Source organism: Rattus norvegicus, chromosome 17, assembly GCF_036323735.1.
Source record: "Rattus norvegicus strain BN/NHsdMcwi chromosome 17, GRCr8, whole genome shotgun sequence".
Taxonomy (NCBI): Eukaryota; Metazoa; Chordata; class Mammalia; order Rodentia; family Muridae; genus Rattus; species Rattus norvegicus.
The window spans coordinates 4,433,472-4,449,969 of record NC_086035.1 but is presented as its reverse complement, the minus strand read 5'-3'; the positions used below and the strand labels follow the sequence as shown (position 1 = coordinate 4,449,969).

General features: G+C 46.3%; 1 long non-coding RNA gene across 1 annotated transcript; it reads left to right on the top strand.

The window, feature by feature from the left end:
* Positions 1 to 11,027: 11,027 nt before the first annotated feature.
* LOC120097884 (uncharacterized) lies at positions 11,028 to 15,730 on the top strand. Its single transcript, XR_005495745.2, has 2 exons — positions 11,028 to 11,297; positions 11,509 to 15,730. It is a non-coding gene; the product is annotated as an uncharacterized LOC120097884 (long non-coding RNA).
* Positions 15,731 to 16,498: the final 768 nt, after the last annotated feature.

Sequence of the window (16,498 nt, the reverse complement as noted above, 5' to 3'; positions counted from 1 at the left end):
GTTGTGGGGGGTGAAGCTGAATCAGAGGCTACCATTCAAAGCTTTCACCCAAGTATCAGAATCGATGATGTTTCTTGGAAAAAATAATTGTCAGGCTTCTGTTCCTTGGGGTATGGAATAGCAAGTGTCCTTTAGACAGGACAAGTTTGCTCTAGCTGTCACTGTCTCATGACATCTTTGCATACTCTAGTTTTGGGCCCAAGTCTACTTTGTGGTTTCTGGTACATGCTGTGTATGTAAAGGACTTTGCAGAACTGTTGGAATTAGGGGAGAAGGACCAAAGGCCATTCAGCAATCTTCAACGTTTTATCAGAAGTGATAGTAAAGAATGCCTTTACTAATTCTAAGGTTGGGATTCTTAGCAATGAAATAGAGTGGCCAGGTCCCACAGTCCTTCAAGATTCTTCCATTCAGTACTAAGACGAGCTGGCTTTGGTGCCTGGCATGGAGTTCCCAGGCCTATTTAATGGCTGCAATTCAGCTCAGCCAGATCTCTACTTGCAGAGGAACTTATCTAAATTTCACTTTGACAGATAAGCAGGAAGGTTTATAAATCAGACTGGAACTCAGCCAACACACTAGACACTGAGCTCTACCCCCCCCCCCCAAAAGTCCCAAAGCCTAGCCATTCACAGTGTTTTCCTGCATAGAGAGCTAGATTGGAGAAATGTCTGTGCTCTTACCAGATTAATATCATGTCAGGCCTGACATCAGCCTCCCCAAATCCCCGTGCTGCAAAACGTTCTTTGGGAATCTCGACACGTTAATGGCTATGCTTGAGTTTATCACAGGCCCGGACCTTTTACTCCCCTCTGAACCCCGATGGCTTCCAGCAACATTTTTTGGAAAAGCAACCCCTTGTATATATATGTAAAAGGGACTAGGAGGTCTCCGCAGAGATGAGGCGAGACACAGAGACACAGAGGAGTGTGCTCACAAAAGCAACAGTGTCCTGAGCAGCGAGCCAGGCGGGAGTGCACCTTCTCCAGCCCAGCCTGGGTGTCTCAGCACTGCAGTGATTCATCAGTCATAGATGGGCAGGGGGAGGGCCTCCAGGCTCCTGACACAGCCCTCTGTAGGCGTGATGGATGTGGAGAAACCCTACCCTTCCCAGGGGGTCAGGTGGCACCAGCCAGACAAAGAGTGCAAACAATTCTGTCTTGCAAAAGAACCCCCTTCCCTTCCCTCCCTCCTTCCCTCCCTTTCCCCTTCCCTCCGTCTCTCCCCCCCCCTTTCTCTTTTTTTCTCTCTCTGCCAAAAAGTTACAGTATCCAGCCGTTCCTTATTAAGTTAGAAGTCTGTAGAAAAAAGAAAAAGAAAGAAGAAGGAAACCCTTGCAGAGAAATACTCATTTGGTAGACCCAGCTATTTCTATGGTGCAGGCATGCGGGAAGGAGTAAGTAAATGGCATTCCTGTTTGCTGCTGAGTAAAAAACCAGCTGCTCTCTGGATTTCAGAGGGAGATGCTATCCTACCCTGTGATCCCCCAAGGTCTTCCCAGGCCGACCTGCAGAGGCAGCAAGGGGGGAGTTGGACAAAAGAATGCTGTGAGTTCGCTGGCTGCTGGACATCTTTCTGCTGCTTCTGTGCCCTTTGACATCCTTGGGAAGTGGCTCTAATTGGATCTGAATTAATTTGAGCCTTTGATAAAATATATAACACCATCCTGCCTTCCAGCCCCCACTCCCACACCAGTCACAAGAAATTTGAGGAGTGTCTGTGTTTGCTTACTCTCCAAACACCGTGGCCATGTTCTCAGCCACGGTGCAGAAGTCTGACCCGCAACATCCGGGGATGTGTGTGGTGTTGCCTGCTGTTTAGGGTCATCTTTGATTTCTCCGCTCGTCTCCTCTCACAGGCTGAACCACAGAGGCCTGGAGCAATCTGCTCCTGGGTTTCCATCTGATAGGCCAAGATGTACTGGCCCAGACAAGAACTTAGGGGAAGTCAAGATGGCCGCCTGTGCCCACCACACACTACCAGTGCCCTAACTTTCCTTTCCCACCAAACCCTCGGCAGGCCAAGTTGGCTACATGTTTTGAACAAATAAGGAGTGCAGAGCAGGGTCATCCCTCAACAGCTGACAGGCAGTCTAGAGCTGAATGCTGAACCCAAGCTTCCTCCCGCCGAAGCTTTAGCAGTTCACAAAACTTCATTCTTGGTCCCAGTAGAAACTTGCTTAGAGGGTACGTTGATGTTTGTTTTTAAAAACGTATTCCTCCGGTCACTCCTTGTCGTAGAGAATGTCCAAGCAAACACCTGCAGGAGAAATTTGCAGATGTAGTGAGCAATGTGCCTCAACTCAATTTCCACCCCAGACCACCCCTCTCTGGCCAACCATGAAGGTTGGAAGGTGAAGGTATTCATACAGTCTAGGTGACCTGTTCACCAGGACGCGAACATGTCACTCACTGCTCCTGGGACTTCAGATGTCTGATTCAGTGGGACTATGGACAGTGGCGGGTCTATGGGGAGGCATCAGACTTGGCTAGGAGAAACTAGGTTAAAATGTAGCAGGAGAGTTGCTCCAGCCTGAAAACTGACTCAGGGAGATGAACGGAGGAGAGTCCTTGGGCCCCTACGGCTCCCCTTCTTCCCTCTGCCTGGAAACTCCTCACTTGGGTTCGGACTTGGCAGTTCACCGTGTTAAGTACTGATTCCGATACCTCATCGTGTGCACTTACACGTAAAATGGAGAGCGCTAACAAGCCAAGGCAATGACCGTGCTGACTCACTGTGACCTTCAGGTCTTACCTAAAGTCTGTCTGGTGTCCGCTCTGCAGTCAACTGTGCTAAACCTTACACACTCTGAATAACACACTGCCCTGGCTTATCTCGAAGATTTGAAAAATTATCTTTTTTTCTCTTCACCTTTTTCTCTCTTTCCTTCTCTCTTTCTCCCTCTCTTTTCTTCCTTCCTTTTTTCTTCCTTCATTTCTTCCTTCCTCTTCCTTTTTCCTTCCTCCCTCCCTCCCTCCCTCCCTCCCTCCCTCCCTTCCTTCCTTCCTTCCTTCCTTCCTTCCTTCCTTCCTTCCTTCCTTCCTCCTGGAACGCCCTGGTCTCCTGTCTTAAAGAATCCCCTCTCCCTTTCATCCTTAAATCTTTTATTCTTCCTTAGGTTTTGGAGGTAGTATTGAGTATGACATCTATTTCCTGCTCCTAAAAACCACATGCCGCACACCAAGGATACTGTTTAACTTCTCTGATCTGTAAGTTAGTGAAAACACTTGTGATCCACTCATATTTAGCCACTCGGCGCCCTTGTTCTGCAGCCATCTGATTCCTTGCTTGTGGCACCTGGGGCGTTTGCAGCCATCTTCAATCTATGAGGTGATGAGCGCAGAATGGGAGCCACTGTGCTAAGGGTGGTGGGAGGAATGCTGGGAAAGGGCCCGGGTCTTGGGTGACATTGCAGAATTGCCGAGTGACACCACAACTGTTGCTTTCCATTTTCTTCTCTATGGAACGACTAATGTTCAAGCTACTAATTAATTTAAATAGCTGTGATGGAAGGCATCACTGCTAGATGACGTGCATGGGACCCAGCCAGCATTTGGCACCCAGGAAGCATCAGGAGCCTCACTTGTTCATGGCAGGGAAGAAAAGAAAGGCTGTCACAAGGGCCTTACGTGCCACACAGAGGTTTTAAGCGTCTCCTCGCTGCACCATCTTAAAATTGTTGCAATGCAAAACAGCAACAGCACAAACAGACCACACCATGGACACAGTTGGATCTTCTCACTGGCTCCTTCTCTGGCTGAGCTCACCAACTTTCTTTTCTTGTGACTAAATTTGCTGGATTTTAGATCTGTCCGTGGAAAAGGACATTGAGATAAGAGTCGGTCCTTTACTCAGTCACGTCTGTGGAAGAGTTGTCCAGAGGATGAAAGGCTGAAAACTTAGCTGTGAGGCAGTTGGGTCCTCCAGATGCAGTGAACACGTAAGGCCATATGCTGCATGCCGAAAGCACGGGGCTCAGAGCAGCCGGCAGAGATGGCGTGTGAACATGCATGTGCGAAAAGCAGCGTGAACAAGTTTGCAAAAAAAAAAATGTTCCTGCTGTCTGTCTCCCAGCAGTGTGATCTGGGGAATGACCGAGCTCAAGCAACGCAGGGATTATTCACAATGACTTCTGCCGACTACATTCCATGCTCCAGGCTCTGTCCTAAGTAGTTTAGGTATGTTGTCTCCTATACTCTTTATATATTTACTTACTTACTTATCTACCTTTTGTATCTGAGGTCTTGGAATATCACCCAAGCTAGTCTAAACTTCTTAGCTTCAAGGGCTCTTTCTTACTCCTCCTCCCCAGAGCTGTGCCTTCAGATACACATGATGGTGGTGTGTGTGTGTGTGTGTGTGTGTGTGTGCGCGCACACACACACACACACACACACCCATGCTTGTCTTATTGTTACAGCTGCTTTGGAGATAAACCCACTGACACCCAAATGTGCACCATTTGCTGGTGGAGCAGCTGGAGGTCACACCTGAATGCTAGTACTTTCGAAACTCATCACCATTGTCATCATCATCATTGTCATTGTCACCACATGGTCATCACCATCAGTATCAACAGTATCAACATCATTGTAACTAAATGGCTAAAGAGATTGAGAGCTTGAAAAGAAGAAGTAGTGTACCTCCCCCCCAACCAAAAGACAGAAAAGAAAGGAGATAGAGACAAAGAAGAGGAAGAAGCCTTCTGACAGGAGGTAATCATCACTGGAAGCCCAGCTTCATAGAGAAGTGCTTCCCAGAAGCGTATCAGAGACACTCGTCTCTCAGCTTGTCATCTGACATGGAAAGGGAAGGGGACAGAGCAGAGGCAGCCTGAACTTTCCCGGTGCGCCAGAAAAGCCCCAGGTCCTCGTGATAATGAGACTTGGCAGACCTGGGGAACTCATTCGAACTCGTCATCTGATGAAGTGCTCGACAGTCCTAAATGAAAGGTTGTCTGTGAGAGCAAAGCACTACGGTTGTGTACATCAGACCAGGGGACATGACGTTCAGAGAGCACAGGAAAGTGGGTGGCCATCCCAGGTGTGTCAGGCTGACAACCAAGATTTGCCACTGACTGGGTTAAAAGACCTTGGCTGGAGAACTCAGTGCGCAGAGAAGTTGCAGACACTGGCCCTGGGCTGAGGATGAGTGACTGTGGTGTGTGACCAACACTAAAGGGGACATTTATGTTCCCTTCCCTGCCCCGAAGCTACTGGAGCATCATGGGAGAGGAAGCATAATGAGGAGAACAGCCAGAGGAAGGGAAGAGGGCATGGAATGCTGCCTTCTGGATAGGACACGGCTGTGGCTCTCTAGAACTCATAGCAGCTGTTGTCTTGACACAACTTGCACAAGGTCAAGCCCGTTGAAACCGTGGCATGGATAGTTAGATGATTGCCAGGCCCATTCCACACCGAGGAGCTACTGGCCAGCCGCAGAGGCCCTGAGAGTCATTCTTTAAGGATGTGACCACTGGTGGGTTTCCCGTCCTACACCCGTGCATATCGTGAACAACGCTAAACCTAGTGGGCTATCAAGATATAAACTAAGATGTAGACTTAGGAGTTGGAGGAGTTGCGAAGATATAGAGGGAAGGGAGGGTAAGTGGAGTCTAGATATAATCACGTCTCATTGTATATACACATGAAATTCTCAGAGATTGAGAAAAATGAATTTTAAAAAGGATATTAATTGAAGAACAACTGTCTAGAAGTGAGTGAGATGAAGGGGGTTGATGAAAGGGGGCAGAGGCGAGAAAAGGAAGGGTCAGGGCTGTGGGGAGATGTGCTCAATATATACTTGTATGGAAACTTTAAGAATAACTTTTCAGAAACGCAAGATGAGGAACCTGACTTGGGAATCTGACTTGGGTCAGATTTCAAATACTTCATTGTTCCTCCGCCATGAGAGACAGCTTGGGAAAACGTTCCGTAGACACTGAGACCATTGTCAGGAACTATGGCCCCAGAGGTTTCCACGGGGTAAAAGTGCCCACTGGAGATCAAAGCAGACTGTCCTCGGAGCGGCGTCCACAGGACCATCCTCTGAAAAGTGACCCGCTGTTGGGCTGAGCTCCCTTTAGGATGCTGAATTGGAGCCAGCTGGTGTCTGGGACGTAACTCCTGGGTCACTTTCTGGTCTCCGTTTGAAGGCCAACTGCTTGTGATTAAGGGTGACAGACACAAAGCTTGTGTTAAGTCCAGGACGGAACTTGTTGAATGAATAGCAATTGAGTTGAAAATTGGATGAATGGATTGAGTTTCTTCTCTCTCTCTCTCTCTCTCTCTCTCTCTCTCTCTCTCTCTCTCTCTGGCCAGACCGAACTCTCTGGGTCTGGTCAAATCAATACTTATGTGTCTAAGTATATTCTTGAAGGACATCATTTTAGGGTTGATTGGGATTTGAGTAAGATAAAATTTTTATCAGACATATATGTATACATGGTGGAACTGGAATACACACACACACACACACACACACACACACACACACACACACACACAATCACTACATTTCCTATGAGTAATCCAGCAATTGAGTTTTGTTTTTTTTTTCTCCAAAACCCTTGGGGAGCTTGACTGAATGATAGTATCATCTGGAAGGGGTGACAACTAAAAGAAACAAACTAAAAAACAAAACCTGATGCCTCTGGTTCTGCTCAGCAGGTCTTAACTTAAGTTGGGTGGGGCAGGGCCTGGGCACCTGAGCTTTCTAAAGCCTAAGTCTGAAAACCCCCGCTGTAAGCCACAGTGAAGCCCCTTCCTTGGGGGAGGCGCCAGCTGCAAGTGTGTTCACACCAATGCTCTGCTGAGCATAAACACGCCAGAGCAAACTCTCACACCCAAGACCCCAGGGCAGCCTGTGGACAATCTTTAGAAAAATTCAAATTTGTAAACCGATAATACATATCGTTCCTTTGGCTCCATATGGTTCCTGTTATCTCGAGGGGAACTATACACATTTGCCTTGCCCCGGGCAGAAAGATAAATAACAGATGTGGGTGATTTTTTTATCATGCTTGTGCTGAGCAATAATAGAAAAATAAGAGACGAAGAGGGCAGGGAGCAGAGCAATGTTCGTGGAAATAAAGCTCAAATTATTCTAGGATCCATCTTAGATTTTCGACAGGGGTCACCGTTCCTACGAGGGGGTGCCTCTGGAGGGAAAGCAACAACACTAAACATTTGAGAGTAATGCAATCAACTGAATCCATCGATAAAAGCAATAGCTAAAACCAACACGCAACGTTTTCCTAAGCACTGCATGTGCTAAATTAATTACCTGGCTAGGAGCCCGAGATAAACTCTATAGCCGTAGCCTATACCTACTATCGGATGAGGAGACAGACCAAGGGAGTGAGCAGTTTGTACAAGGGACACCACAGTACAGTAGAGTCTCAGACTGACCTGACGAAGTCCAACTTCAGATGCCACAGAGAGGGATCTCAGAGCACCAGGTAGTGATCGGGTGACCATCCCCGCACAGAGGGACGGCAGGGATATCCAAGCAGAGTGTTGGGGCCCATAGAATCTCTGGGGGAGTGCCTGTGGACCCTAGGGTCACCGAGAAGCAAGAGCCTAAGAGCCTTACCAGCTCTGGATGCTGTTGGATCCCAAGGCTGGATAGTGACGAATTTGATTCCCATCTTCTCCGCTTTACAATGGTGGCTCCAACTAGGTACTCTCGGGGGATTTAATATATACACTAAGTATTGGCTTATCTTAGATACTTGATAGGGGTTTTGCTTTGAAATAGGGCATGTACAGTAATATCTATGGGTGCGTGCGCATATAGATATATGCATACTCTTTAAGTGATTAGTTATTGAACTCTCATAAATACATGATTAATATGCTGTATTTAGTGTCAGGAGATTCACAGGTCAAAGGCCAGTTCCAGCCTCCTGCTTGGTTTTTTTGTAAGATAACACATGATTTGTACACAGCCATGGCGAGTCTTTGCATGTTGCCCACGTCTTCTTGTTAGTGCGGTGGAGTTAAATTCTCACTACAGAAGTCCCCAACACAAATCTCCTCTCCTATGGGAAGCGCGGCTAAGCCCCACCTCGGATCACTCTTCTCTCCTTTAGGGGCAGTGCCCTGAGTTCAGGACCCACCTTGCCTAGAGCGGGACTTTTGTGGACCCGCCAGCAGTTTAAGACATGGAGGCTGCTAATAAAGTCTGAAGCTGGGACCTTTTGCTGTCAGTCTCCCAGCTACCATTTAAACTTAGCCCAACTATCTAGGCTATGTCCCACCACGTGGCTAGTTATATACCTCTCTACTCGGCTTTGACCCATGTCTGTTCCCCTCTGTGTCTGCTCTCAATTCTGCAACTTCTGCCTTCTTCTCCCCGATTCGCTTCTTTGTCAGGAAGTTCCGCCCTATTACTTCCTGCTCCAGCTATTGGCGGTCAGGTCTTTATCACAGTCAATCAGTAGCAAGGTAACCCTCCCCCCACCTCCCGCATACATTTCTAGATTGCTTTTATGCAGGTGAGGAAGGACGAATAGTTACAAAATGGAAACGCTGGTGATGGGACAAAGAAATGACAATACCAAAATCCTGCCAGCACTTGAAAATACAGAGACACACCCTCGCTCGATGTGAAGAAATGTTCCCCAATACTTGCCATAAAAAAAAAAAATCTTAGCTTCACTCTTGGACTGTAAAAACTGTATCAATAAACCAGGAAGATGTATTCCGTGGTGCTGTCTTCCTTCCTGTTCAATGTGACGTTTTTGCCGTGCTTCCCCACTGGGTATGGTTGGGGTGCATTAACTTCCTGTTGTCGTCTAGTGACCTATCATTTTCCTGTTCTGTAGTTGCTGATGCACACGTGTAATGGTTATAGATTTATTGCTACTTTGAATAATGCAGCAACTATAACCTTCTTAGTACAATTTCTGTTGAGAGATGCTGTCTGGTGGTAAGTGAAGCTTATCTCTCGAACCCGGCAACCTGAGTTCACTTCCCAGAACCCACACGGAAACGGAAGGAGAGAACCTGCCACCTGTACTTCCTCCCTCTTCGACACACTCAGTAGTGATTAATTTAAAAAATTAAAAGCAAGGAAGTTCTCTGGCACACATATTTAGAATACTAGGCCAGAATCTCTGACACTGCAGTTGCTGACGACTGTGAGCCATCATGTGGGTGCCGGGACTTGAACCCAAGCCCTCTGAAAGAGCAGTCTGTGCTCCTAACCACTGGGCCACCTCTCCGGCACCCACTTTAGGCTACTGTCAACATGGCTGAACCAAGCTGAAGTCCTGCTTATATTGCATGGGAGTTTCTCACCAACACTTGCTACTTTTTGGCTGTTGAAATCGTTGAAATGCTTGCTTATGTGGGGTGGTAGAAATGGAATCTCATTGTCTGAGCGTCCATTGCCCTGCACAATGACACTAGAAAGTTCCCGGTGAGCTGTTTACGTGCTCCGTTCTTGGGGAAATGCCTACCTACCTATGTTCCCACTTTCCTGGTTTTGCCTGTTACTAAATCCCATAAATGAGCCATAGGCTGTGTTCATTAGACTCTTAAGGATCCCTGTCTTCAAACCGGAATAATGTCTTTATTATGAGAATTAGTTTTCCTTTAAATTCTTGGCTGGAGTCACAGTAAAGCTACTCTCTTCTAGATACCTTTGAGCAAATGTTTTACTTAAATACTTAATCTGCTCTTCCAGTTATTCAATAAGGACATTTTACTCTTTCTAGAAATGTCATTAACATCTTACAATCTGGCTGGCAATTATTTTGTTATTTACATCTCATGAGATATGATATTAAGTCCCCCTCTGTTTCTCTTCCAGACCACATTCTGTTGCCTTCAGTTTGGTTTTATCTTGTCAGGGACAACACCTTGTAGGTCTTTTATCCTTGTATTTCTGCCCACCGTAGAATCCATGTTGATTATTCTCTGCACACCTTAAAGTGTGTCTTCTGCTGTCACTGAGTGGCCTGCGTCCTTTAGGCTACGTTGACAGTGTTGAACAAGTCTTTTCTGTCACTATGCATTTCTACGAGTTATTGCTGGTCTTTCTAACTGTGACGCTGGGTTTCTGTGATCGGCTTACAGATTCAGCAGTCTTAGCGGGAAAACCATCTCTCCCTGCCCCCCGACAAAGTTTCCCTTTGATTGACGCGCCTTTCCATTTGCCACACACACACACACACACACACACACACACACACACACACACACACCAGTTCCCATCACACGCGAGACTGCACGTTGTGTCCTCATGGACTCGAGCCTTCTATTCCAGCTTGTCGTTTAGGGTCTTGTTCTGTTTCTGTGGCCCTGGAGGTGGAAGCCAGGGCCCCTTCCCCACTGAACCACACCCTCAGCTCTTCAAGGTTTTCCCTTCTCCTTTTATGGGACCTCAATGGTTTATACTCCATTTGGTTATTTGTGTGGATTAAGTTTAAAATTACCACCTTGGGACTTGGTTTCTGTTTGACTTATTGCTTAACTGTTAAAAAACCAAAACGAAACCAAAACAAAACAAGACAGAATATTAGGCCAGAAACGGATTCCTCTAATAATCCGTTTTGTACTGAGTGATCTTTTGCTCCACTGTTTCATTGTTGTTGTTGTTGTTGTTAGCGTATACCTTGAGATCTGTACTTTGTTAAGCGGTTGGTTGGTTACAGGTTATTGTTTATGTTTAATTCACCACCGTGTACATGTGACATAAGGACTCCATCCTGCTACCCCTTTGGTCCTTCCATGTTTATTTTATTGCACCTTCTCATGTATGCACGCGAGGCATCCTCTTGACATGTATCCTGCCCTCTCTGATCTCTCCACGTTCTGTCTCCTCCTGTCCCACGGTTCCCAGTTCCCTTTCTCACGTTCACGTTTTTCCATCTGCTGTGCAAGCACACGTTCAGAGCTCTCTGCTGGAGCCTGCTGCTTCACCCGTGGGCGCACAAGATCATTACTGCCCCTCTCTCAGAAGCCACCAGTAGGAAGAGGTAGTGATGTATAAGTCCCTCCCAGAGCCATGATTGACGGCTGACAGGTCCAGTCTTGTGCAGGCAACCTCAGCTGCTGCCAGATTATGTTGCAATGGCTGAACGGTGCGCAGAAGTCAGCCCTTTGCGGACCTTCTCCCTATAGTGTGCCTCTTAGATTCTTTCTGCTTCTTTTTCTGTGTTGTCCTCTGAACCTTACAGAGAACGATATAGATGTCTTCCTTAAGGCACTGCAAGGTCGCCTCGTCTCATCACCTTGAGCATCCATGAATTCTGCAATCCCCAGCATTCACTGCAAAGAGAAGCTTCCCGGGTAAGGTTGAGAGTAGCATTTGTCACTGGATGTAAACTTAAATATTTAGAAGGTAGTTTGGCGCCAATTCATTTTGTTATTACATGCTATAAACCTCACATAATTTAAAAATAAGTTTTGTTTAAACAGTGTGATTTAAGAATAAATTGTAGGAAAATATATTTATCATGTGGTTATATGACTTCTAACTCTCTCTCTCACCCTTGTGCAGATTCATAATTTCATCTGGCGTTATTTTCCTTGTGTTTGAAGATACCAATGACAATAAACATATATGCAGGCCCATATATGCATGCCCATACCATACACAAATATAGTTTAAATTTTCCCATCCGGGCTGACACTGTTCCCCACAAGAAGCATAGACTAATAAAACCCCAACGGCAAGCACAGGAAGCCCTCTTTTGAGTTCCTGGTCACCTTTGTCCAAGAGGTTCTCAAAACTTTAAAGGCCATTGTTACTGCTTTTTATTGACTCCCTGAAAAGATCCTCAACTACCGAACTCAAACACATTGACATGGGTAAAATGCCAGAAGAATGCTTCAAAAACTAACTGGTAAAACTGTCCAAGGACCTGGCAGAAGATTATGAGAAGTACACAAGTTCTGTCCAGGACCCAGAAAGGAGAATCGGCAGCATGCACAGAAAGGTTAGAGACATGTGTGAGTCACAGGTCATCAGCATGGGAGAATGCTTTAGACAGGAAGGTGGGATTCTTCTGAGAAAAGATATAGAACTGCCGGGGATGTTAGAAAACAAATGACCTGCAATGAATCAGATAAAAAAGAAACAGAGAAAACAGCAGCTGTGGGCTCTCCTGAGACAGGTCATCAGGGTGGAGAGTGGAGTTGACAGAATGCACATTCACACAGCAGTAAGGACAAAAACACACCCAGCCATACTGTCCAAGGACTCTGGGGGTGAGACCAAGAGACCAAATTTAAGAACCGATGAGAGAGATGGAGCTGAAGGGTTGGGGATTTAGCTCAGTGGTAGAGTGCTTGCCTAGCAAGCACAAGTCCCTGGGTTCGGTCCTCAGCTCCAAAAAAAAAAAAAAAAAAAGAAGAAGAAGAAGAAGAAGAAGAAAAAGAAAAGAAAAGAGAGAGTTGGAGCTGAGACAAACACTGAAAGCACAGACTGTAGTCAACGAAGTTAAGAAAATTCCCCCATTGTAGAGGGGGAAACAGCCATGTAAACACAGGAGGTGTAAAGACGCCAGAATAAAATTATGGGGAAAAAAAATCTCCCATGGCATTTGTCAAGAAAACAGAGAGGAAGTAAAAATATTAAAATTCAATAGAGAAAAATATGTCAGCTCACTCACAATGACAGAAATATCAGAATAGCAGTCCTAAATGCACAAGGATGCATACAAGGTCACCAGAGTGAAGACGAGCTTTAACTGAAGGACCAGTATTGGGGATTCTGCAATACTTCACTCTAACTACAGTACAGAGACATAGTAACAAAAGCAGCATGGTGCTGGCAGAAACAGTCAGGTAAAACAACAAAGAGAAAACACAGAAATTACCTCACAGCTGTCTGTAGTCGCCTACTTCTTAACAATGTTGCCACAAACTTGTTTGAGAGAAGACTGTCTCTTCAAGCTCAGAGTTAACTACACCACAGATGTGCTAGGGAAACTGGCTTTCACATGTAGAAGAATGGGGCTCGAACCACTACTAAACGGAAATCAACTCAAAACTAATTAAACACCTTAATGTAGAACCTGAAAACTTAAAACTCTTATGGGAGATGGTTAAGATAGGCCCAGGCCGGCTTCTTCTGCTGCAGGCTCCAGCTGCACAGGAAATAGAACCGGAATCGGCAGTGTTGGCAGAGAAACACCAGAGGAACAGCCTACAGGGAAGGCCTTCACCATCAGACAGGGGTTCAATGTTTAGGATACGTAAAGAACTGTAGAAATCATACACCAGAAGAACAATCAGTCAATGAGCTAAGAAACTGAGTTAAACCTCTTAAAAACAGAGATACTTGTGAGTGTTCTTTGAGTGTTCTTCTGAGTCAATACAAAGTGTCCAACATCCTCATCCATCAGGAAATGTAAACGAAAACTGCTTTGAGATACCATCTCCTCCCAGTCAGAGCAACGGCAATCAAGAACTGACAAGGGATTCTAGCAGGCATGTGGGGAATGAGGACCTCATCCCTTAGTGATAGGAAGGTAAGCTTGGGTAACCTTCATGAAATCAATATGTAGATTCTTCCAGAAACTAGAAATAAGTCTACAGCTTGACCAATTCACATGCTTTAGCTGCATACGTGTTTCTCGACCCGCCACAGAGACCCTTGTCCATCCATGTGCATAGTGGCACTGTTCACAAGAGTCAGCAAAGGGGACCAGCCTATGTGTCCATCAACAGATGAATGGGTCAAGGAAAATAAAACTATTTTGTTCAGAGGTAAAGGGATAGAACTGTAAGTTATTGTGGAAAGTGTAATAACCCAGACCAGGGAAACCTGGATACTTTGGCTCACATGCAGAGCATAGACTTAACTTTTTATGTATGCATATACGTATATGTGAATGCGTGAGCCAGGAACCCGGAGAGTTCTTAAGGTGTGGAAGAGACGGGAATGGAACGCATGATCAAAAAGCAGAAGAGGGGGAGCTCTCCTAGAGAGAGATGGAAAATAGCCAGGTGGGGGAGGGGACCGGAGGGAGAAAATCAGGGGAGAGAAACAAATGAGCCCAGATCATAATGACACGGGTACATGCAAGTGATGGGACCAAGTCAGTCATGTGCATGCTGATCTGAGAAATGGGCTTTTAAAATGAAAATTCAGAAACAGTGAGATCTTTTTGTTAAGTCTAGCCTGTTGGTTGATGTCTTCCCGCCTCCTAAGGCTTTGTGTTTTCCGGCTTCCTCGAATGCCTGATGATCTCTCCTCCACCATGTGTGTGTGTGTGTGTGTGTGGTGTGTGTGTGTGTGTGGTGTGTGTGTGTGTGTGGTGTGTGTGTGTGGTGTGTGTGTGTGGTGTGTGTGGTGTGTGTGTGTGGTGTGTGTGGTGTGTGTGTGTGGTGTGTGTGTGGTGTGTGTGGTGTGTGTGTGTGGTGTGTGTGTGGTGTGTGTGTGGGTGTGTGTGGTGTGTGTGTGTGTGGTGTGTGTGTGTGTGGTGTGTGTGTGTGGTGTGTGTGTGGGGGGTGTGTGTGGTGTGTGTGTGGTGTGTGTATGTGTGTGTGGTGTGTGGTGTGTGGTGTGTGTGTGTGGTGTGTGTGTGTGTGTGGTGTGTGTGTGTGTGTGGTGTGTGTGTGGTGTGTGTGTGTGTGGTGTGTGTGTGTGTGGTGTGTGTGTGGTGTGTGTGTGTGGTGTGTGTGGTGTGTGTGTGTGTGGTGTGTGGTGTGTGGTGTGTGTGTGTGGTGTGTGTGTGTGGTGTGTGTGTGTGGTGTGTGTGGTGTGTGTGTGGGTGGTGTGTGTGTGTGTGGTATGTGGTGTGTGTGTGTGTGTGTGTGTGTGTGTGTGTGGTGTGCATGGTCCAGTGTGTAAGTGTAGGTGTTCATGTGGAGGTCAGAGTGAGGGTCTCTGTTGCTTTGCTGTGCACAGGCAGATAAACGTCCAAGGGTTCTCCTGCTTTTGCTTGTCGTCTTGCTGTAGGAACTCTGGGGTTGCACACGTGCTTGGCTTTACATGGGTTCTGGGTATTCAAGTTCCAGCCACCATGCTTGCTGGCCAGGTGTTTTCCCTACTGAGCTAACTCACCACCCACCCAGTAACACTTAATGTTACTTTGATTTTGAGTAGATGCTGGTCAGTGTGACTTTAACCTTGGTGGAGGCTGGGAAAAATTTGCCTTCTTTTATTTTAAGACTTATTAGGTAGAGTCATAGACACGCTCGGTCTAATGGTAACGACACCTCGGTGCCATGGTAAGAACGTTCTGAAAAATCTACCCAAGTGCCATCGTGTTGCTTCCCAGTTTGGGGTACAGGGTCAGGTCCTGTGGGTGGCTAGGATTTGAAGCAGAAAGGTCAAGCTCTGCCTGCAGGCCGCCCTCTGCGCACCGTGCAGACATTGCACACAGCCTAGGCACAGCAGTTTTCTGCTTGAGAGGCTGCCCTGTTTCCATACTTCCTTGGGAGTTCAAAGAGCTCTGTAGCTGTGGCTAAAAGAAGCAAATGTAACCTCCCAGAAAGACAGCAGTCTTCCTTACTGCATACGGGTGGCACACGGGCACTGAAACAGTATCTGAAGAGCCTGGCCAGGAGGGACATATATGCAAGGCGAAGAATGAACTCAACTAAGTTCTTTTTATAAATTTACCGCATTGCTTCAATAATTAGAAAATATAATTTTAAAGATCCTAATATTTGTTGTTTAAATACAAACATGTATACCTAAACATATATATGTATATATGTAGGTGTGTATGTATATTAAATTTTTTCTCTCTAGAAATATGCCTCCACCACCCTCCTCTCCCTCTCCATTCCTCTGCACCCTGACCCCACCTCCATATACTTAACTGCAAGCGACACGCTTCAAGACGCCCATGGGTGTCTGCAACACTCGGTGGCACCAAACTCCTTAAACAGTTATCTCCCAGTGTAAATAGATATATAATCACGTTTAGTTTACCTTTCACATCAGCCACCATGGGTGATTAACAAGGATATTGAATAATGAAATAGAGCGGGCTTTCTAAGACTCTGACAGTAGCTATATGGGTATAGCCCACTGTCTCTACTCACCGTTTCCGTGTTACCTGTGGATAACCAAGCCCTCATAATCAGAGCACACAGGTCAGAATATATATGGATGTTTAATAGATGAAGATCTGAGTTCTCATCTAGGGGTGACAGAGCAGGCCTGTGTCTGGGCACGTGCATGGTCTTCACAAAGTTGCCAGGTAGAAGTGGCTTCTTCCAAAGGCCCACTTTCCTGCCTTCCAACACCAGGTAAGTCCCCTCCCTGAGCTTCTGGCTTATCATCCTATCTCAGATCTACTCCAGTGCCTTCTCAATGGCAGCCCTTGGCCCACACAACTCTCTCTCTCTCTCTCTCTCTCTCTCTCTCTCTCTCTCTCTCTCTCTCTCTCTCTCTGCTGTTAACTAACATCTCAGGGATTCTGTCTGCAGTCTCCAAGGCTACTGGAAACTGACAACTGCTCAGTAGATGAAGATGGGTTTGGAGAAACAGTGTCTTCCGGTTCTTGAACTCCCTTTTCAAAGGGGTGTTT